This window comes from Bison bison, unplaced genomic scaffold (assembly GCF_000754665.1).
Source record: "Bison bison bison isolate TAMUID 2011002044 unplaced genomic scaffold, Bison_UMD1.0 scf7180017864322, whole genome shotgun sequence".
Classification (NCBI taxonomy): domain Eukaryota; kingdom Metazoa; phylum Chordata; class Mammalia; order Artiodactyla; family Bovidae; genus Bison; species Bison bison.
Window position 1 is genome coordinate 5,571,051 of NW_011494894.1, and position 22,657 is coordinate 5,593,707.

General features: G+C 40.3%; 2 pseudogenes; both read left to right on the forward strand.

The window, feature by feature from the left end:
- Positions 1-5,222: 5,222 nt before the first annotated feature.
- On the forward strand, positions 5,223-6,765 carry LOC104998104 (annotated as a pseudogene).
- A 6,357-nt stretch (positions 6,766-13,122) lies between these two features.
- On the forward strand, positions 13,123-14,193 carry LOC104998065 (annotated as a pseudogene).
- Positions 14,194-22,657: the final 8,464 nt, after the last annotated feature.

Sequence of the window (22,657 nt, forward strand, 5' to 3'; positions counted from 1 at the left end):
CATGCAGAACTAAGGTATGCAGCTAGTTAGCAGTAATAAGAACACCAAGAGAGTCCAGAATCCCAAGGAAGCCTGTACAGAATCTTTTGACTGCAGTTTCTTGTTCCTTCTAGTTATAAGACTGAAATTTGAACTGCTGGCCCTTCCTTTAAGAGGCTGTCAAGCCTAACCTCTCACACTCTATATCCCATTCTGCTCAACCACTCTCAGAACTCTCACACCCTATCATTCATCCACCCATTGCCCTCCAGTCCAGATCCCAGAGTCCTACATCCACCCCTTCCATCCTTCTGTACCCTCCTCTTCACAGGATGATATGGAACCTGCAGTCTGTCTTCCCTTTCTCTGAATGGTTCCTTCACCTTCTTTCTCTAACTGAAATGTTATTCTTCCTAAGGACACAAGCAACATTTACTTTTTCCTTTACAGCCTGTGAATTTCAGATCCTGGCTGATGTCCTCTTAGCTCTCAGTGCCACTTTCAAAGCTTCCATTGGCCTCTCCTTCTTCAAAACATCCAGCTCCTTTGAAGCCCATACCATTGGACTACAATTCACTCACTTCCACCTCCAGAGAGAGCACATATATCAGTGTTCTGATCACTCCCCCATTTACCAATGACTTTATTCTCAGTTCATCACTCATGATGTCCTCACTATCCTCCATGCCCAGAAAAATCACTCACATACAAATTCCTTTTTGTATTCTCCCCTTCTCTTCCTCCTTCCTACTTGCCTGGAACATCACCAAATCTCCTTAAACCCACCTCCGGCCATATTCTAGTAACTAAAGTTTGATAAAGAAAGCCATTTCGGGACTTCCCTGGTGGTTCAATGGTTAAGAATCTGCCTTGCAATGCAGGAGACACGGGTTGGATCCCTGGTCGGGGAACGAAGATCACACCTGCCTCGGAGCAACTCAGCCCATGCGCTCTGGAGCCCACACATCACAACTACTGAGCCCAAGGGCCACAAGTAGAGTTTGTGCACTGCAACGAAAGATTCCACATGCCACAACAAAGACCCAATTCCAATAAATAAATATTAAGAAAAGAAAGAAAACCATGTGATATCCCTAATTAGTCCCACAATAAATTCATGACTCAGTCACATATGGATACCTGACACTTCCTAACCCTAACTCTATTTACATTTCCCCAGTACATTGCTTTCCAACTCACATAGGCAACTATTTTGTACTTCTTTCTCTCTCTTCAAACATCACCTTAACCCTTCACCCTATCTCATAATTTTCCTGAGAAATTAGAAGCAACTTAAATGGAGTTCCTTTGTCTTTCTGTTAGTCTGTTTCCTTCTGTATCGAGTCTTTCCACATTCTTTCCTGCCTTACTAAGGTCGATGTGTCTGTTCTAAACAAGACTGCCTGCTCCACTGGGATGTTCTGAACCTTGTCGTATCATTATCTTGCAGTTATGCCTTCTTTCTGCTACATCACCCATTTCTCCCATTCTTCTGAATCAGTCTCATTTGATCTAGTTTCAGTCCGTCAGTCAGTTTAATCGCTCAGTAGTGTCCTACTCTTTGCGACCCCATGAATTGCAGCACGCCAAGCCTCCCTGTCCATCACCAACTCCCGGAGTTCACTCAGACTCACGTCCATTGAGTCGGTGATGCCATCCAGCCATCTCATCCTCTGTCGTCCCCTTCTCCTCCTGCCCCCAATCCCTCCCAGCATCAGGGTCTTTTCCAATGAGTCAACTCTTCCCATGACATGGCCAAAGTATTGGAGCTTCAGCTTCAGCATCAGTCTTTCCAAAGAACACCCAGGACTGATCTCATTTAGAATGGACTGGTTGGATCTCCCTGCAGTCCAAGGGATTCTCAAGAGTCTTCTCCAACACCACAGTTCAAAAGCATCAATTCTTTGGCGCTCAGCTTTCTTCACAGTCCAACTCTCACATCCATACATGACCACTGGAAAAACTATAGCCTTGACTAGACGGACCTTTGTTGGCAAAGCAATGTCTCTGCTTTTGAATATGCTATCGAGGTTGGTCATAACTTTCCTTCCAAGGAGTAAGGTCTTTTAACTTCATGGCTGCAATCACTATCTGCAGTGATTTTGGAGCCCCAAAACATAAAGTCTGACACTGTTTCCACTGTTTCCCCATCTATTTCCCATGAAGTGATGGGACCAGATGCCATGATCCTCGTTTTCTGAATGTTGAGCTTTAAGCCAACTTTTTCACTCTCCTCTTTCACTTTCATCAAGAGGTTTTTGAGTTCCTCTTCACTTTCTGCCATAAGGGTGGTGTCACCTGCATATCTGAGGTTATTGATATTTCTCCCGGCAATCTTGATTCCAGCTTGTGCTTCTTCCAGCCCAGCGTTTCTCATGATGTACTCTGCAAAGAAGTTAAATAAGCAGGGTGACAGTATACAGCCTTGACGTACTCCTTTTCCTATTTGGAACAAGTCTGTTGTTCCATGTCCAGTTCATCTATTCTTAAAACTCACCCTCCCAATCCAAAATACCCTTTAATATTCATCACATTTTTTTCCCTTCCCTTTACAGCAAAAACTTCAAAAGAATGACTATTGAGTAATCTCCGGTCTCCACTTTCTTACCTCCTAATCTCATCTCGACCACTTCAATCAAGCTTCTAACTTTTCCACTTTCTCATCGAGGTCATCAATAAGCTGATGTTGCCGCATCCAATGGACACATCTGTGCCTCCATCCTACTGGGACTTTTAGCAACACTTAGCTTTATTGATCAACACCTACTTCCTGAAACACTCTCCTCTCTTGTCCTTAGTGTCACCTACTTCCCTAATTTTCTTCTTACCCCACTGGATTTTTTTATTCCACTCTTAAACCCCTTTGTTTCTACTCAATCTCTGAACTTTGGAATGATCTTGGATTTTTTTCCCCTTTTCTTTACCTATATTTATTTCCCAGGTGATTTCACCTGAGTCTCTTATTCTAGTCACGTTTACCAGCAGAGTATAGATCCCTGACTGGCCTCATAGTCTTTAAAGAGACAAGCAAGGATGATTCCAGGCAGAAATTAGGTTGCACTTAATCAAGCATACTCCCCACCAAAACCAGACAGAGTTCCCAGGTTCATCCACACACCCACTTCTCCCTGAGTAATAGTCTTTCCTCGGTCAGGACATTACACAGGCTTGTCCAGAGCTATCCTTTCTGTTTAGCGTTCATGGTTCCACTCTGAAGCTCCGGAAGTACCTCTTCCTTCCTTTCCCAAGTCTACTTCCTCTCACAGAATATTTCAAAGTTAAACCCAACACAGCCACTTCGAATTTACACAGATCTCCTCACTCTGCATCCAGGATTTTTTTCTAGTATGTCAAGCTGCCTCTCAGACTCTTACTGATAAGTTTCACTTTATGCTACTTTATGTAGGTCTTTTGCATGAAATTCTTATCCTCCACCCACCACTCTCCCTTCCCCACCAAAATAACTGACCACCCATTCATGGCTCCATAACACTCTTACGCACTGTGGCATAGAGTTTGTTTTTCTAAACAAGTAAAACAAAAAGCTTGGCTTAAAAATAATAAACATGTTATACTCATGCATATCAGCAATATTTTAAAACAAGATTTGTTTTCTCCTGTTTTCCTTCACAACAATCTATTACTATGTCAGATTTCAAAACAAAAGCTAGTTTCCACAGGAAGGGAAAACAGGTCAAGGGAAACAAGGTTTAGATTTGAAATTTTACATAGCTTTCCCAGAAACAGTGACTGTTACTGGCACTTTACTACTTTTAATCCTGAGCATGAAATTCAAACTTCTATGGAAACAAAACTATGTGACTATGAACAAAACAAACAGCACATTGGTCCCTTCCTGGTGTGAACTTTGGATACATTTGGCAGCTCTTTCAAACTGTGAGTAATGTATCTCTCCTTCTCTAGCCACTTTAAAAAGGTCAGATTCTAAACTGTCAGGAAGGATTCAAGTGACAACTAAACTAAAATAAGGTGTAAAGAAAGGTCTCCTTTCATGTTTCTCAAAGCATGTTCTACTGACAATGCCTTGGGCAGTAATTATGTTTATGATGAAGTCTATACTTTTGTTTGGTTATGATTCATTTATTTATGATTTTTAACAGGAACCAGACATTGCCTCATTACCGTCTTGTTCAAGAAATATGTCTTGCAGTGAATTTTGGTAAGGTAAACTTTTTTCCTGTGAGGCTAGGAAAAATTAAAAGTGTTAAAAATTAAAAGTGAGATTATTTAGATGATCTACTGAAGTCAGTGGGCCTAGGACTACAAATCTGTGGCCATGTGTGTGTTCATGCTCTAAGTCGTGTCCATCTCTTTGTGACTCCACAGACTGCAGCACTCCAGGCTTCCCTGTCCTTCACTATCTCCCAGAGTTTGCTCAAATTCATGTCCATCAGATCTGTGGCTAGTAAGTATTAATTTCTTTTTTATCAGAAATTCTGAGACTACATAAGAAAGAAGTACTGGAGCAGTCAGATTCCTGAGCCTAACTGACCATCACTGAACTAGGCACAGAGCAAGGTACCACAGAAACTATGCTCCCACTTTGGGTCTAGATTACACAGACTAATAGATACAGATTACACAGACTAATAGATACAGATTACACAGGCTACAGATACAGATTACACAGGCTACAGATACAGATTACACAGGCTTGTCCAGAGTACCACATTGATTTGCTACTTGATCTTGGCATTTAAGGTATATTCTTAAGCCACGAGTTCAGTTAATTAGTGGACTGTTAATATGATAAAGGCAGTCATGATCCTGAGTGGCCTAAATGTTTTAAGATGTCAGTTCCACCTTATTCCAGCTATGTGACTTTAGACAAATTGATTAATCCCCTAGCTTCAATTTCTTCTTCTGAAAATCAGAGTGCTGATAAGTAACCTCAGGAAAACTAGTCTGGACTTAATTATGTAAATACATGTATGTATCTGGTTCCCAGTAAATGTTAGTTCCTTTCCCTTACATAAATTTAAATCAGGAATCAGTGGCAGATTCTATCATATCACAACTGCTTACTGATTCACATGGGTACTCACAAGAGTATTCACCTATGTGCTGCCTCTTCAGAGACAAAAAGATTTCTAGGACTTTGGAGCTAATGATAAGAACCTCCATCTTATATCCATTTCATGGATAGAATGCACAGCTTACAAATGCTGTTGAGGCAGTGGGGGCAGTGGGAATGGGCCAGGGCTGGGTGGAGGCCAGGCAAGATGGCAGGCATGGAGACTGAGCTGGTGTCCCTGATCCTGGTATCACTGCCTGCCGATGATCCCGTGTTCTTCATTTTATCCTTCTTGGACTACAGGGACCTAATCAACTGTTCCAACATCAGTCAAAGTCTTAGTTAGCTATCAAGTCATGATCTGCTGTGGAAAAGACACTGCAAAAAATAGTGGCTGATATCTGAGGAGGACAAAACATAGAAGAGTCAGTGTTGGCAATTCCTCTTTATTGATACTTGCTTTGATGTAGGAAGGTATAATGACCATAATGATGCTATTAAAAAGGCCTGGGATGGTCTCAAGAAATATTTGAACCCAGATGTCCTCAGATGGTTTACACTCTAAAAGAGAGCAGGTAATCAAAAAGGAAGATATAGATGCTCTGGTTCAATCCCTGGGTTTGGAAGATCCCCTGGAGGGCACGGCAACCTACTCCAATATTCTTGCCTGGAGAAGCTCCATGGACAGAGGAGCCTGGCAGGCCATAGTCCATGGGTTGCAAAGAGTCAAACACGATTAAGCAACTTAGCAAGCAAGCAATAGATGCTGTGGAAGCTCAGATAAGCTGCAAGCTTCCTGATTCTCATCATCCACAATGGGCAGAAGTCAGTTGTTCTTGGTTTGTTGGGAAGCATGGTGCTGTCTAATCACTATAATTCTGAGGATTTTTAGACTTTGATACAGCTTCTGGAGGCTTTTACCAGAGATAGGGACTGAAATACTGTCTCCCTTTAACTTTTTGCATATATACTGGTTTCAGTCAGTACATATAGCAATGGAAACTGCAGAGGGCCAAAACAAAAATGAAATCTTCTGCTAATATCCAGACCAAATGGCTCAGAATCCAGTTGCTATTGACATGTTTAAGTGCGACTTTTACTGACTGGTTTACTTCTTATGTCAACAATGTTGTACTGCGGAGAGGGCTTCCCTATCATCAGAGACCAAATTTTCAGGTATGTTCATGGCCCAGAGTGTGTAGCAATAACTGGGATATTACAGTTTCAGTTTCCACATTGTCTCTGCCAGAATTTAGTTCTTTACATCCACCCCATTATTTCTTCATGTACCAAATCAGGATTGAAATGTCAAAAAACTCACTTCCTGAGAAGGCCTGTCAGTTAGGTCATTGCTACTGGAAAACAACAAATGCTGAAGGTGATGTGGAAGAAGTTCAGGGACCTGGAGTAGTTGTTGATTTCCAATCATCAGTCCAGGCCAGGTATATGAATACACAAGCTGTACCACATTCTCTACAACATCAGGCTATATGAAGGGATATTATACCTTCCATTTTCTTTAATTGAAAGAACAAGATCTTTAATGTTGTCATTCCCCGATTACATATGGCATGTCTGACATTTAGGGTATGTATAGCTCAGTTGGAAATGGGTTCTGATGAATATGAAGAGATGGAAGAGGAAGAAGAGGGGGAGAAGGAAGATGATGATAAGAATCAGCAGATAAGGATGAATTTTATGAAGATGACCAGAAGGAGAGACAGACAAAAGTCTTTGATGTTATCATTTGAAGACATCATTGTTCTCACTCTTTTTTTTTTTTTTTTAAGCAAATTGACTTCACTGGTGGTTCAGATGGTAAAAAATCCGCCTGCAATGCAGGTGACCTGGGTTTGATCCCTGGATTGGGAATATCCTCTGGAGAAGGGAAGGGCTACCCACTTCAGTATTCTTGCCTGGAGAATTCCATGGACAGAGAAGCCTGGTGGGCTACAGTCCATGGGGTTGCAAAGAGTTGGACATGACTGAGCAATTAACGCTAACACTTCCACTGCTGATGGAAGACCCGGGGTGAATTCTCAATAATGTAAATAAATTGTTCTCAGCTTATAGCAATAAAACTAGCATGAAATATTGAGCCAGGCCTGGGTTCTAAGCAACACTACTTTAGGAATTGGATTTGTGTTTTTGAAGTAGAGGAGGAAATGGGAATTTTTTTTTTTCTCTTCTTGAAGTCAATGGGAAAATAGTTCTCTACTAAGAAACAGACATTTCTTTGTTTAAAAATTTTATGCTTATAAAAACATATAAGTGGGAGGAAATTGTTTTGAATAAAGATTTAAAATGAAGCAGAAATACCCGGTTATTTGTCCTTTCTTAGACAATCTGTCCTTGAATTTAGAGTTTTCATCACAACAGCCTTGCTTTAAAGTCTATCAGTACTCGACCTTGAATTTGGTCTTCAACTCTACCAACCTTGAATTTAAGTCTTCAACACTATGACCTTTATCATACTGTTCACAGATGCATCATTTTTGAGGGGCTGTTTGTAAAAGTATCTATTGCATTGTTTACTAACAAAAGCTTCTTCTCAATGTCTCATGTAGTTTCAATTTGTAAATACTGCTACTGTTTCGTGTCCCCTTCAGTGATTCCTAGATATTTTGTACTCATAGGGAACTAATTGACCAAATAGCTTGAACACTGGTTGTTTGTCCTTTCTTGACTACCTAACTTTGTGATAAGTGACATGAATTTTATGTTAAGATTCAGTATGTTTTCCTGAAACATGGATTTCTTTGTAATTATATAATTGAGAGTTTGGAATGAAATCCTCCAAGTGTCAAAAGTTCACATTTTGAAAACAAATTTTAGTTTTGATCCTGTATTCTGGGTAATTGACTATTTCCCATAAACTAGTATTAACAAGCAAAAAAAAATATTGTTGAGCTAAAATAATAAAAAATATTAAGGCCATTATAATAGGAAGGAATGCTTGTGCACTTAGCTAGATTTTTTAAACTCGATTTAGTCAGTTTGTAGCAGCACTGAGCTTACTAAAGTGAACTTCAGAGAAAACGGAAGGAAGTGGTTATTTCAGCTGCAAAAAACAATGATGATGAGAATGCAGAAGAAAATAAGATGAGACCAAAGCAAACCAAAGTCTATCAGAACGTTCCTCTGGCTTCACTGATATATATGCTGTAGATGCTGCACTAGTTCAGTTCAGTTCAGTTCAGTCGCTCAGTCGTGTCCAACTCTTTGCGACCCCATGAATTGCAGCACGCCAGGCCTCCCTGTCCATCACCAACTCCTGGAGTTCACTCAAACTCACGTCCATCAAGTCAGTGATGCCATCCAGCCATCTCATCCTCTGTCGTCCCCTTCTCCTCCTGCCCCCAATCCCCCCCAGCATCAGAGTCTTTTCCAATGAGTCAACTCTTTGCATCAGGTGGCCAAAGTATTGGAGTTTCAGCTTTAGCGTCAGTCCTTCCAATGAACACCCAGGACTGATCTCATTTAGGATGGACTGGTTGGATCTCCTTGCAATCCAAGGGACTCTCAAGAGTCTTCTCCAACACCACAGTTCAAAAGCATCAGTTCTTTGATGCTCAGCTTTCTTCAGAGTCCAACTCTCACATCCATACATGACTACTGGAAAAACCATAGCCTTGACTAGACGAACAATGCTATTTCCAATTCAGGCTCCTGCCCTGAGCATGACTGCTCTCACTGGCATGAATGTGGAAGGATGGGAATAGAAATCAATCCAGTGAGGTCCTGAACTCAATAATACACACAAAAATCAATTTTAGGAGGTTTAACTACTTAAGTATACAAAATTACTGGAAAACAACACCAAAGACAACTTTTCCAAGTGGTAGCTAGATTTGGCTACATACAATTCAAAATTTGGTAATATAAATGACAGACTAGGAGTTACTGACATTAAAATATAAAGCATGTACAAATAGTAAGAAAAAAATGATTACCGTAATGGAAAAGCAGACAAGCGAAATAAGTAGAAAATTCCCAAAAGAGAAAATTAAAAGGGCCATATTTATGTTTTAAAAGTTAAACCACACTATTAGTCAAATAAAATGCAAATTATAGGAACTAGAAAACATTGTACCTACCAAAGTTGCTAAAAAAATTTAATATTAATGCCTAGAACAGATGACAGTAAGATATAAACAACAATAATATTTGGGGGGAGGGAGTGTGACAAATTTATTAAGAAGCTAAAAATGATTCATCTTTTGACTCAACAAATCTACTTTTTGTAATCCATTCTAATAAAATAATCATGATTGTACACAAAATTTTATCCATAAAAATGTTCAAATGGCAGTATTTATAATATCAAAAAGGGCTTCCCTATTGGCTCAGAAGGTAAAGAATCCTCCTACAATGCAGGAGATCCGGGTTCGATCCCTGGGTTGGGAAGATACCCTGGAGGAGGGCATGGCAACCTATTCCAGTATTCTTTCCTGGAGAATCCCTATGGACAGAGGAGCCTGGTGGACTACAGTCCATGAGGTCACAAAGAGTAGGATATAACTGAGTGACTAAGCACAGCACAGCATATAATATTAAAAAACTAAAAACAAGTGTCTCAAAATAGAGATTGCTAATTAAATTATATTACTTTTATACAACAAAGGTGTATGCAACCATCAAAAATGATGTTGTGGAAGAATATTTAATAACATAGGAATATGTTAATAATTGACTGCTAAGTAAAAAGAAAAATTTTTTAAGCTATGAAACAGTATGGATAGCATTCTCCCATAAAAGAAGGAGCAACCCAGAAGACTAGGCAGGAAAAACAGTTTGCTCCTTGGGTATTTGTGTGGAATCATTTGTAAAAGTTGTTGCAATACTGTGTTGAGAGGAATTCAAAAGGTACATAGGGCTCAGGGAGAAGAGCTTTGACTCAATCAACAATATCTGGTGGCTACATCCATTCAACAGTGTACTGCTACAATATCTTGAAGTTAAGGATTTTTATTCACTCGTTCATTTATTTAATAACTATTTATATTATAATTTTCCTATGTATTCAGGGTGCTGGTGGTAGTTTAGTTGCTAAGTCATGTCCGACTTTTTAGACCCCATGGACTATAGCCTGCCGGGCTCCTCTACCCATGGGATTCTCCAGGCAAGAATACTGGAGTGGGTTGCCATTTCCTTCTCCAGGGGATCTTCCCAACCCAGGAATCAAACCCAGGTCTCCTGCATTGCAGGCAGAGTCTTTTTTTTTTTTTTTTTGCAGGCAGATTCTTTACCAACTGAGCTATGAGGGAAGCCTATGTATTCAGGGGGAAAGTGCTAAATCGTTTAACAATGTTGGAACTGTACATTTGAGATTACATGCTAACTGTGAAAACCTGAAGGTGAAAGAATAGATTTCTTTATTCACTCATTTTTATTTAACAATTACTCATACAGAGTTTCCTATGTGGGAGCACCATGCTAAAGGCTTCAGAAATATTCAATCATTTTTTTCTCACAATAATCATATGATACAATATCCTCTTATTATTCCCACTTTACAAAGAATAGGTGAAGTGACTTGCCGAAGGTCAAAGAGCTACTGAGTGGCAAAACTGGGATTCAATCCCAGGAAGTCTGTCTCCTGAGTGGGTCACCACACTATTATGTACAACACCTTGCACAGTATATGGACCATTGTTGCTGTCACAGTTTAGTCACTAAGTCATGTCCAACTCTTTGCAACCCCATGGACTGTAGCCCACCAGGCTCCTCTGCCCATGGAATTTTTCAGGCAAGAATACTGGATTCGGTTGCCATTTCCTTCTCCAATATGATGCTGAAGAAGACTCCTGAGAGTCCCTTGGACGGCAAGAAGATCAAACCAGTCAATCCTAAAGGAAATCAACCCTGAATACACATTGGAAGAACTGATGTTGAAGCTAAACTCCAATACTTTTGCCACCTGATGAGAAGAGTCAACTCACTGGAAAAGACCCTGATACTGCGAAAAATTGAGAGCAAGAGGAGAAGGGGGTGACAGAGGATGAGATGGTTGGATGGCATCACTGACTCAATGGACATGAGTTTGAGCAAACTCTGGGAGATAGTGAAGGACAGGGAAGCCTGGCATGCTGCAGTTCATGGTGTCGCAAAGAGTCAGACACGATTTAGCAACTGAACAACAGCAAGGGTAAGTTTTAAACCTTAAATTGAGGACCAGAAAATATAAGATGTTAAATAAATATAGAAAGTGAGAGAGACAAATTCATGCCAGAAAAAAATTAGTTGAGGATTTATTTCAAGTCCAAGAATAAAAATGTAGCAGCTAAGAAAACTAATAATTTTTCAGCCTTCATTAAGAGAAAAGAAGTAAAGGAGAGGAATGAAAGGGAAAAAATCTAAAATTGATTGATTGTCTACCGGGTGCTAGGTAGTTTATAGAGACAGAGTTTGTTGCTTAATTACTAAGTTGTATCCTACTTTTCTGCAACCCCATGGACTGTAGCCTGCCACACTCCTCTGTCTATGGGATTCCCAAGCAAGAATACTGGAGTGGGTTGTCATTTCCATATAAATCTCAATTAAATCTCTTGGAGGAAGGGATCTGTGGGAGACTGGTTGCATCATTGGCTTCAGTGGCTCCCCTCCATCCACATGCATTGCTATGTGACTTTGTACCTCTTCTTTCCTTTCCCCTCCCCCTGCTGCCCCATCAAGTGGTAGAGTCTTCATTTTCTGAATTTCAGCTGGATTTTCTTTGGCCTAAGAATGCAACCAAAGCAACATCACGCCAGTTCTGACTCCATGTCGCACAAGACCCTATATGCTTCCATGCTGCCTGTCTTGGAACCCTGCTAGTCACCCTATGAGTAAGTGTGGACTCACTTGCTGGAAGATAAGAGACCATTTATGTCATCACAGCTGAAGTCATCCTAGATCAGTCAACCCACTGAGTTCAGATATATATAAGAGAGTTCAGCCAAGTTCGGCCAACCCTACCACAGTCTCTTGAGAAATAACATGTGGTTATTGCTTTAGTCATTAAGTTTTGAGCTGTTAACATGGCAATAGTCATATGACACAGCATTATTTTTTTTGTTTTATAAAAGCAAAAACTGAGGCTGAAAGTATTTTACCCAAAAGCACCAAATTTTTAAGTCTAACTGGGAAGTCAAATCCAAACTATTTCATTTCAAAGCTCAGCCTCCTAACACTACCATCAAATGTATAACATTCAGATATTAGAATAACTATCTCACTGACCTCTGCAGTAAACTCACTACACAAGAAGTACTATATTTAATTCTACACACTTAAAATGAATCCAGAAGAAACTAAAAATAATTTTATAAACTCTACAAGAAAAACAAGGGAAAGGAGGGTTTGCTTAGGTTGGAAAAGATAAAACTGAAGAAGGACATAAAGAGAAAGATAAATTATTTTCCATTGTTACTGTCTCATTTACTGTGATTCCTTCAGGAAACAAGCTCCCCATACACGGAAAGATACATACAGTCCCTCAAGCCTATCACTGAATTCAGGCGAACTCTCAGTCTTGTGATGTTTATCACACAAGGGTCTTCTTGACCTTCACAGGCTCACTTTGAGCTTTTAGATGGCCCTTCCCAAAACCGTCTCTGTTTATGACCACACTATCCTCAGCTTGATTGTTCTCTTAAATCCTTTTCCAGGTAACATGTCTACCAGCTTGACCTGGCCTCTGAAACTCGACTCTTCCCTCTACAATGATGTAATAAGGAAGTTCCTCCATACCACAAACCCAAGTCCTGTCTTGTGCCTCCACTATCACCATCCTGGGAAACATAGAGGATTATTTTTTTTTTTCTGTAATCCAGCCAGAGATGAGGGAGGAAACAGAAGATGGAAAAGGTATCTACTTCTTAACCACCTCAGCCAACAAGCTGTGTGTGCCAGATTCCATTAGTGAGAGATAGTCACATGTCCCCACTGAAGTGTAAGACGAATTGGGAATGCAGCCCTTCCAAGAAGCCACTGCCCAGTAATTACTCCTCACTCTGAAAAGGGAATGCAAATCTTTGGTGAAGAGTCAATCGCCACTACTGCCCCAGATAATAAAACAAATGGGCTTTAAGTTCTATTATAACTCCAGTTTTCATGACTCTCAACTTTCATAAAGGTTCAGCATAAGAAATATCCACTTGCATTTAACTGCAAATTCTTCAAATTTCTAGTCTGAACACGTTGATCACAAGCTCTTATATTAGACCTTCAGGACTTACTGACTAAATAACAAGAAGAATATACTCCTCTAAACTTTGTATGCCCAGAATATATAGTAACTGCCTGAGGAATATTTGTTGAATAAATGAATACATGTTATCCAGGGTTACCCACACAAAATGAACCTGAATTCTCCCTTGAATTCAATGTCAGAGATGTTTGTTTATTAAAATAAATTTCTACACCTGTCTGCTGCTACCACATTAAGCTAGTGATGGTTTTGTGAGCATGTAATATTATGGTCCTTCATACACGTTCGGATACAGCTTCCTTTGCCTAGATTAATCTATCCCCATATTCACCTGGAAAATAGCCTTTCCCTTCCTCAAGAGTTGGTTCAAGCTTTTCTAGTAAGCAGCCTGAGGTGACCTCTAAAAATGGTACAGTATTCACTTGACCCAGAAAATTCCACAAAATCATGCAAATCAAGAGGTTCAAATCTTCATGTTCACTTTAAGAACACTTGTGAAACTGCCCAGGCCATTAAGAATATGCAATCTGAAAAGCCACCAAGTATCTGAAGGATGTCACCTTAAAGAAGCAACATGTGCCATTCCGTCATTACAACGGTGGAGTTGGTAGCTTTGCACAGGCCACACAGTGGGGCTGGACACAGGGTCAGTGGCCCAGCAAGAGAGCTGAATTTTTACTACACGTGCTCAAAAATGCAGAGTAATGATGAACTTAAGGGCTTAGATGTAGATTCTCTAGTCATTGAGCACATCCAGGTGAACAAATCCCCTAAGATGCAGGGCAGGACTTACAGAGCTCATCGTCGGATCAACCCATACATGAGCTCTCCCTGCCACATGGAGATGATCCTTCCTGAAAAAGAACAGATTTTTCCTAAACCAGAAGAGGAGGCTTCACAGAAGATATCTTCCCAGAAGAAAAAGATACCCCAGAAGAAACTGAGGAAACAAAAACTTACGGCCCAGAAATAAATGCTGCAAAAACTAAATGCAAATAAAAGTAAACAAAGAGTCAGCTCAAGAATCTCTGTCCTCCATGTGCTTCTTCCCCTGTGCTTCCATTGTACCCATTACAATTCTTATTCTAATCTATGGAAATTATTTCTTTATTTCTGTCTTCCCATTAGATTATAAACCATTTAAAGGTAGAAATCATGGCTTTTCAGCTTTACATTATCAACATCTTGACCACTGTCTGACCTTATCAGAGATGCTCAATTAATACTCATTAAACAAATTATCATTGCTTTAATGTATCCCATACCTAAATAAAAACCATATTAGCATTTGAAGAATGATACACTTCAATGATATATCTCTCACTCCTTGTCCCCTGAACACAAAGTAGGCTGATCTGTTGAGACAAATCAGAGTAGATATTAAAAGGGGAAAATCCTCAATGTGGTATTTAAGTTGGAGAGCTTCTAATTTCATTCATATTACAATATGTACATCTCTCAACATAATAACACATTCTCTCTTGGGTTCTATTACAGTTTCAAGCTGACTTGGACACCTCACTAGATATTAACCAGTATATTGTCTGCATGATAATCACTTCAGCAGAATTAATTTTAGTATTTTGTATGGGTACAACAGTATTTATAAAGCTGAGTCACTTGCCTTCAACTGAAATCGTTAATTTTTCAGATACTATAAGAGGAGACAAGAAAAAAAAATTACTGGAAGCCTATGGGGTCCCTGATACCTACCATACTTACTTTACTCATCAAAATCTTAACATCAACCTAGTAAGAGATAAGCGTTATTATCAACATTTAGACATGAGCAATCTAAGCTTTAGAAAGCTTAACATTGTTAGAGACAGGATTCAAGTTCAGATCCATCAGGATCTGTGGTAGGCTGAATAATGAGCCCCTCCCCCACCCACCCCCACCTCCGTCAAAATGTCCATGTCCAACCCCCTAGAGCCTTATATGGCAAAAATGATGTGACTAAGGATGTGAGATCTGGATGTTATTCTGGATTACTGGTGGGCCCTAAATGTAAGCAGAGCCCTTGTAATTGAAAGAAAGAATTTGTCTACAGTAGAGGAAAAGGCTTCCCTGGTGGCTCAGACAGTAAAGAATCCACCTGCAATGAAAGAGACCTGGATTCAATCCCTTGGTCAGGAAGATCCCCTGGAGAAGGGAATGTCAACCCACTCCAGTATTCTTGCCTGGAGAATCCCATCCATAGAGGAGCTTGCTGGGCTACAGTCCATGGGGTCGTGAAGAGTCAGACATGACTGAGCACTAAGCAAACCCACAGAGGAAAAGCCATGGCGACCCTGAAAGCAGAGTTTAAAGCGATATATCCAGGGAATGCTAGGGTACTCGAGAGGTGAAAGTGGTAAGGAACAGATTCTCTCCTGAAGCCTCCAGAAAAAAACAGGACTGCTGACATCCAGCTTTTAGCCTCTTAGATGTCTTTTGATCTGAACATGAGAACACCAGAAAATAAATTTGCACTGTTTGTGTAATTTGTTGCTGTAGCAACAGGGACCCAATACAGGCTCCAAACTTTGAGAAAATCTACATAAATTAATTCAGTGCAACAGATACTACATAAGACAGAGTACTTAAACACCTCCCCATCAGGAAAAGGCAACCACTGGAGAAGTGTTAGACCAGACAGGGGAATTCCAAACACGAACACCCTCCAAGGACACTTGAGCCACCCTTATGACTGTTCCACAGGAAAATGTGTTACTCTTTAGCCAAATACTCCAACACATCTTCCCAGTTTGGAGGAAGGAATAGTGTGAGAGCCAGTCACTCAGGTAGCCAAGCCATAAAACCTTGTAGAGCTAAATCAAAACTCTGAACTGAATCCACAAACCTGAGGTGGCCAACACAAACCTCAGTAGAACTAGTTGTACTTCCAGTAGCTAAACATTTTTAAACAAGGGCCATAGTACATTTCCAGCTCTTGGGCCAAAGCCTTGCATATATCCTACAGTAGCCCAGCACTGGAATTTACCAGAGAATAAGTAACTCGCAGAGGCGGGGTCGGGGGGTGGTGCGGGGAAAGCTTACAAAATCTATGCCTAGCCCAGATGGAAAAACCAAGCTACTGGCTTTGAGGCAGTAAAACCTCATGCCAGCAACAGTCTCCTCCAGGATTACATTTGGCATAAGAATGGGAATTATAGTAGTTTGAATTACATGTACTTTTCCAGTGCAAAATAAGTACTACCATGGAATGAAAGAAAGTTTGCTTATCTCTTCTGTTGTTCATTGAGACAATTCTCACTGACACTCAAGGCTGCTGCCCAGTGTCTCCCTCTCAAGGGAAGTGTCCCAAGGAGGAAACAATGGCCAAAGCCAAGAGAGAACAGAAACTTCTGAATAAAATTAGCTTTTGTTTTCCTGCCCTCCTTTGATCTTGATAGATATTTCAGCATGAAAAATTGTCAGCACTAGTTTTCTGAAATATTCAAAAAGGTAAAGTTCAGAGGTCAAATTAATAATATTAGTAATAGGGACTTCCCTGGTGGGCCAGTGGTTAAGCTTCCACCTTCTAATGCAGGGGTTGCAGGTTCAATCCCTGGTTCGGGAGCTGAGATCCCACCTGCCACATGGCCAAAAATCCAAAACATAAAACAGAAACAATATTGTAACAAATTCAGTAAAGACTTTTCAAATGGTCCACACCAAAAAAAAAAAAAAAAAAAATCTCAAAAAAAAACCAAACCCAAAAATAATAATAATGTTGTCTGTTTGGTAAGGGAAGTTTCCCTGATGAGGTAGAGTATAATCCAACTGACAACAAAATATGAATATAATGAGAATGTGACTGAAATCTAAAGCAATTTTAACAGCAAATATGGAAAGCAATAATAATATTTTCTAGAATCCCTTAATGAAAAAGCCGTCCTCAAATTTTAAAATTCCATTTATTCACTCATCAATCTCCCTGAATCTTCTGAATTGGGGGTATAAGAATTGTCAGAAATCCCATGAACCATATTTTAATTGCTTAAATGATCTTTAGAATGACTTTTATTTCAGATCAACTATATCAGAAAATGTCTCCCTAACATTCATTAAAATCAAGTCAATAGGTAGTAATTGAGCATCAGTGATTCACAAAATGCTGTGAGAGATACAACAGTCAAAGTCAGTGTCCTCTCAGGGTTTATAATCTATGAAAAAGAAATGACAAAAATATATAGAATATTTAATAACAGAGTTTAAAATGTGGGTCAAAAAACAGAAACACATCACAAAGTAGTATCTGATCAGTCAACAAATGATTCTATAGGAATGGCCACCAGAGGGTTTAAAGCAGAAGATCATACTAAGACTGCAAGCCTAGAAGGAAACCAGGGAATTCAGTTGTTTCTATCATGTTACAGAGTGGCGAGAGCCCAGGAGTTAAATGGTGCAGGCACTAGAGTCATTCAGACCAAATATCAAACCCCAGTTTCACTACTTGCCAGGCATCAGATCTTGGAAATTATTGAAACACTCTGAGCCTGTTTATCTTCTTCTGTAAAACGTGGATCAAACCTGCCTCCCAAGATTGTATTGAAGGCAAAGTGAGAAATGTATGTAAAGTTCTCAGCAGAAAGTAGCTGTTCAGTAAGTATGAAACCTTTTCCTGTGGTAGTGGTTGTTTAGTCTTCAATAAAAACTTTTTCTGTGATTGTCATAACAGACTGTTTTTCTCCACAAACCTAAACATCCCTTTTATTTCAGAGGTGTCATGGTGCACCTGTCATTCCCTAGTAAGCTATGGGTTTCCAGCTTGATTGTCATAGAAGCCATACAGAAAGTGTCCTTCCCCATCAAAACATTTTTTAAAACTCCTGTCATTGCCACAGGACACAGAGAAGCTATATATATATATATATATATTCCATTCTGTGATTTGCATTTTCTACATATTAACTTCTGAAATAGGAATGTGGCTTGTAAGTGATATTCACAGAAACTTGCCAGGAATACTCTTTTTTAAAGAAATGTTTCTCTTAAGATGATAGTTTATTTTTCAGTTGATGGCAGCTTGGCATGAAGGACACATGGTCGTGGAACTGGAGAGAATGAAGCTTCCATACACAAAGGAAGTCGGTCAGTTCAGTCACTCAGTCGTGTCCAACTCTTTGTGACCCCATGGACTGCAGCATGCCAGTCTTCCCTGTCCATCACCAACTCCCAGAGCTTGCTCAAACTCATGTCCATCAAGTCAGTGATGCCATCCAACCATCTTATCCTGTCGTCCCCTTCTCCTCCTGTCTTCAATCTTTCCCAGCATGAGGGCCTTTTCCAATGAATCAGTTCTTCACATCAGGTGGCCAAAGTATTGGAGCTTCAGCTTCAACATCAGTCCTTCCAATGGATATTCAGGACTGATTTCCTTTAGGACTGACTGGTTTGATCTCCTTGCAGTCCAAGGGACAGAAAGGAAAGGTGGGCTCAAGTTTAGAAGCAAAAATTCATGGACTTAATGTCACAGAAATAATTATAAACTTAGAAATTGTTAAAATGGTAAATTTTATGGGACATGTATTTTATTACAATAAAAAAAAAAAAGTCAAAGAATATGTAACCATTTCCTGGATTAACAAGTCAATATCGTGCAAGGGAACCAGCACTGTGTGGGGTGGCATTAGAAAAAATCAAAGCCTTCCATAGAAATCAACTGATCCTCTGCCCTCCAAGCCTGTTCTTTGAGGAAGAACATATGCATAGCCTAAGACATCACTAGAGTTAGTCATCCATGCTCTAGAGAAAGACACAATCGTTCCCACAAGGGTGAACCTGGATAAGAGTAAATAGAAACCCATAGATGATGGTCAAAACTCATCTCTTAGCCCTATTAGTCAAAAGTCATCACCAGTTCACTTGGTGCAGAAGACCTACAGAATGGTGTTGGAATCCACTACAGATTCTTCAGAGTGTTCTATTGCTCTGGGAATGGCTCTTGAGAGCAGAATCAATCAGGACAACAGATAAATCCTTCTAGAAAACCAAGCCACCCCATTCAATGAGCCCTGACACTGTTTCCAAATAGTGATACAGGTCCTGGTAGTTCAGTATTCTACAACTGGAGCTGGTGCTGCTGGGTCAGAAAGGATTCACACTGTGGTTAACCCCTCCATGCCTCGCTTAGTATATGCTACAATATGAAACGTTCAGGACTGGACATTGCTTAGAAAACTTGGCACTCAGAGCGGCCAATGACCAAGTCAGTCTTTATAAGGGGAAGTTTTGTTGTTGCAGTTATTCGTAGTCTTCAGCCCTTATTCCTACCTTCCTTACAACACACTGGTATAGCTGGAGATGAGGCTGAGAGACATCCATACAGCAGCTTACCATGTCCACCCTTTTATAGAGAGTCTCCTTTGAAGTAGATGCTCTTTGGACAGCACACATGCGGGTCTCACCTTGGAGCCCAATCCAAGGGTATCATTCACCTGCCTCTTCCAACCTCCAGCTGCCTCCAGGCACCTCAGCAGTCCATGTCAGCTGGTATCAGAAGAGCCATCTGCAAACCAGACTCAAGCTTTCCCCTTTACCTGAATGCAGCCAACACCCCCATGAAGTCACAGTTGTGGGTACTACAGGCACAATGGCAAAAACAATGACAGCAACTGAAATGTTAAGAAATGGACATAAATGGTTAAATAAAGTATGGTATACGAAATGAAATAAAATTCATTTAAAATAATGTAACAAATAATGAGATAATTTTTATAACAGGTATAGGGCTAGTCTTTTGTCTTTTGTCCTTGCTATAAGGTTAAGTGTGAACATACACATTAGGAAACAGTGATTATTTATGGTATGTACATGTGTGCATGCTAAGTCACTTCAGTTGTGTCCAGCATTTGCGACCCCACGGACTGTAGCCCACCAGGCTCCTCTGTCCATGGGTTCTCCAGGCAAGAATACTAGAGTGGGTTGCCATGTCTTTCTCCATGGGTGGTATCTGGATGGGATCTTCCCCACCTAGGGGTTGAGTCCTGGTCTCTTGCATTAGGCAGGTGGGTTCTTTACCACTAGCTCCCCCTGGGAAGCTCTATTTATAGTATACAATTTTAAATATGCAAATAAGCAGAAAAAAGAAAAGTAACATCTCCTAATTTCCCATCTCACACATAAAACTCTTAATGTGTACAGAGACTAACCTATCGGAAACTTTGGAACAGCTCCTGCCTCACAAAATCTGCCCTACTGATCATTAACTATATCCTTAGAAATTCATCATACAGTCTTAATGGCTTTTTTCAGTCTTGGCAGTCATAAAAAGGTACATTCTGTTCCTTTAAATCTGCTAACTTCCTGAGGGTGTGGAGATGGGCTGCAGTGTTGTAGGGGAAATTTCGGGAAAGGAAAGAGAGAGAGAGTGGGAATGAGCAGAAATCTTATTGAAGGACAAATTAACCAGACTTCAAACACAAAAGCATTTCCACAAGCTACTATTTACTGCTGTTGAAGTCTTCTTTGTGCCCATGTTTAAGGAAAAACGATGACAAAAATACCAAGCTTATAAACGATACCACACTAGAGTCAGAAGTAAGAACAAAAAGGGAAAATTGTTAAACAATTTGAAGGAGGGCAGGAGGCAGGAATGTGTTCTGCTTTACTGAACTGGGGCCAGAATGTTTTGTTTTGATTGCTCTCCTATTTCCTTCCTCATTTGTAACACATCCCTTACACTTAAAGCAGAAATTTCTGATCAAAATGTTGCAGCACCTACAAGATCAAAGGAAGGTTCTCAAAGGATGGTCATCTCAACCATCAACCATGAAGCAATAACCGCAGCCCTGTGCCCCCAGCCCAGAGAGCCTCACTCTCCGGGAATGAGGTACCAAGGAAGGAACAAAACTCCCCCGTTCTTCCTGTAAGCCCAGTCAGAGGGGTTGGCCCTGGGCAGAGCTGGAAGGGAAAGGACTTGATGATCTGTGCCTTTCCATCTTCTCCTTCACTGCCCCTTTCCTGGAACCTTTCTCCAAAATCCACATCCCACATCCGTAGTCTACCAACAGCGTCCCCAGTGATCCCAATCTTATTTTTTCATGAGATTACTGAACTAAAAAAAAAGTTTCAAAACTTTCACAAAAATTGTTAATGATATAGTTCCAGACCTGTGGAGAAAGATATTTAAGATGGAATACCCTCTCAAGAGAGACACTTCAAAGTTCCCAGCATCTTGTCCCTCCACTGCCCCTCACAAACGGAGACCCTCAGTGACCTGGCAGTGAGCGCTCCTCCTCAGACCCAGACTTCACCAGAGAGCACCTGAGTAGGATCTCCTGCTTTAAGACCACCTAAGGACCATTCTACCTGTATTCATCTGTCAGGGCTATATTGCAGAACACCACAGCCTGGGTGACTCAAACAGAAACTAATTTTCTCACAATTCTGGAGGCTGGAAGTCTAACACTGAGGTGTTGACAGGTCTGTTTTCTTGAGATTTTGGCTTATAGATGGTCAGCTTCTTGCTGTGTCCTCACATGGTCATCTCCCTGTCCTAACCTCTCTCTTATAAAAACATGAGTCATACTGGATTAGGGCTCACTCAAATGATTTCATTTTGCTTTAATTACCTCTTTAAAGACTCTATCTCCAAATACAGTTACACTCTGAGGTCCTGGGAGCTAGGGCTTCAACATATGAGTTTTGAAAGAACACAGTTCATATATGTATAGTTATATCTGATTTGTGTTGTACGGCAAAAACCAACACAACATTGTAAAGCAATTTTCCTCCAATTGAAAAATAAATTAAAAAACAGAAATGGGAAAAGAACATAGTTCAACCCATCTTACTCTTCTTAAAACATCTTCAGAAAAGAATTTCAAAAAGCTACTATCAAGCTGTTGTTCTTCAATATAGCTAGGAATGTTAAATCAGGCTTCCTTTACAGGGAAAAGCCCTAGCAACTAAGGGATGGAAGAGATATTTCAAAAAGAAGAAACCTGTTGGAAAGTTCCCAGCTGACTCAGCTCCAGGAGGAGAACATGAGAAGAAAACAAGAAACCACCCTGACCATGAACTTGCCATGACACTACCCAAAGGGAGCTGAGGGGTCTTCTTCATTGTTCCCAGATAATGCAGGATGCGAGCACCATCCAGTCAGATGCATTAGGGACTTCAGACCTAAACCGTGAGTGAGACAGGCTGTGATCACCCAGGCTTGATGACTCAACAGAGTGAGCAGTCTGCTGTTTTCCCACACCCAGAAAGAACATATGGCACTACTTTGGGGCTGTTTGTCATCTAAGGCAGCCACACCATTCTTTTTCCTTTTGTTTATTTTCCGTAACAATAACTATAACCCATATTGAACTCTCACTGCATAGCAGGCATGGGGTTGATTGCTTTGTATGCATTTTCTCACTTAACTGAGAAATGGAGTATTTCCTGCCAAATCAGTAAACAAAGGATATCACAGACATCAGCAATTGCAGCCACAACAGAAGGTGAGCTAGTGAGCCCTG